General features: G+C 64.9%; 1 protein-coding gene across 1 annotated transcript in view; it reads right to left on the bottom strand.

Moving 5' to 3' along the window:
- P2RY6 (pyrimidinergic receptor P2Y6) overlaps positions 1-1,032 on the bottom strand; it is a 3,878-nt gene extending 2,846 nt beyond the window's left edge. Inside the window, exon 1 of the mRNA XM_005429173.2 lies at positions 1,017-1,032. The gene's annotated coding sequence lies outside the window, so the exon portion shown is untranslated. The remainder of the gene's footprint in view (positions 1-1,016) is intronic.
- Positions 1,033-1,238: the final 206 nt, after the last annotated feature.

Below are 1,238 nucleotides of genomic sequence, written 5' to 3'. Positions count from 1 at the left end.
CGCCTCTGCGGGGGGTGCCAAACCCCCGCGGCCGGCCGGACTCAGCCCGGGAGATGCCACCAGCGCCGAGCCCGGCGCGACCCTCGCGGGCACTTCCAACCCGTAATTAGCGCGGTGACAACGAGCCCAGAGCTTTCCAGTCCAGCCCAGCCAGCTCTGAGCAGGGGAGGAGGAGATCTGCTTTCCTCAGGGGCGCAGAGCAGCGCGGCAGATGCGGTGGCACAGCCCACGGGCCCCCAGCCCTGGGGCAGCGTCTGTCGCCCGTGGGGGCCACCCCCCCCGGCAGCAGGTCCCGAGAGCCGCTTCTCCTCCCTGCCCTGTCCTGCCCTGCCCTGCCCTCCCTCCTGGCCGGAGACACAGCCCCCTCTTCCCCTCCTGCCCAGGGCACAAACCTGCCTGCAAGGGGATGCCCACTGGGAAGGGGAAACTGAGGCAGGGAGGAGGTGCCCAAGCTCCCGCCAGGAGCATGGGGCACAGGGAACCAGGGAGGGAGAGACAAATGAGTTCAGGGGTCACCCCGTCAGCTTGTACCCCCACATTTCAGGCGTCTGGGGATTCAGCAATCCCAAGAGCACAGCCCAGCCATGGTGTCAGTGTTGGGGACACGATTTTGGGGTTTGTGAAGCTGCTGCATATACCTCCCATCCCCCTGGTACCCTGCTAAGCCCCCTTGCACCCCCATTTATCCCCACACATCCTATTTGAGTCCCTCTGTCACCTCACTGAGCCCTCATCAGCCGCCAGTGCCCTCCTGCATCCCACTGTCACCCCACTGTCACCCCAGCTCCAGGGAGTCCCAGCACTCACCTCCCCCACCTCCAAGCCAATAAATGCTCCAGGGCTGTGTCTTCCCTCTCCCCTGGCTCCCCCCAAAGCTCCCCTGGGTCCCCCCAAACCTCCCCCAGGACCCAAAGTTGGGCGGCACCCACAGGAACCTCTGCCACCCCCCCGGTGTCCCCACCAAGGGCACTGGGGACAAGGTGGCTGGGAAGAGGGGTCCTGGGAGTGCCTCTTACCTTTTGGGGTGCCCCAGGGTGCTGAGAGCCACGGCTCTGCCAGCCCTTGGCACATCTGTGGGTGCTGTGCTCACCCCATTGAGCAACACTTCCCTTTCCTCTTTCCCCCCAGGGAAAGGGGGAACAGAAACCAGCTGGCAGGAATGGCTCTGGCACAGCACAGATGCCAGCTCCTGCCTCTGGGTGCCAGGATGTGGCTGGCTCAGGTCATTACAGATGATT

The sequence above is a fragment of the Geospiza fortis genome, unplaced genomic scaffold, assembly GCF_000277835.1.
Source record: "Geospiza fortis unplaced genomic scaffold, GeoFor_1.0 scaffold659, whole genome shotgun sequence".
Taxonomy (NCBI): domain Eukaryota; kingdom Metazoa; phylum Chordata; class Aves; order Passeriformes; family Thraupidae; genus Geospiza; species Geospiza fortis.
This window is presented reverse-complemented; position numbering and strand designations above follow the sequence as displayed.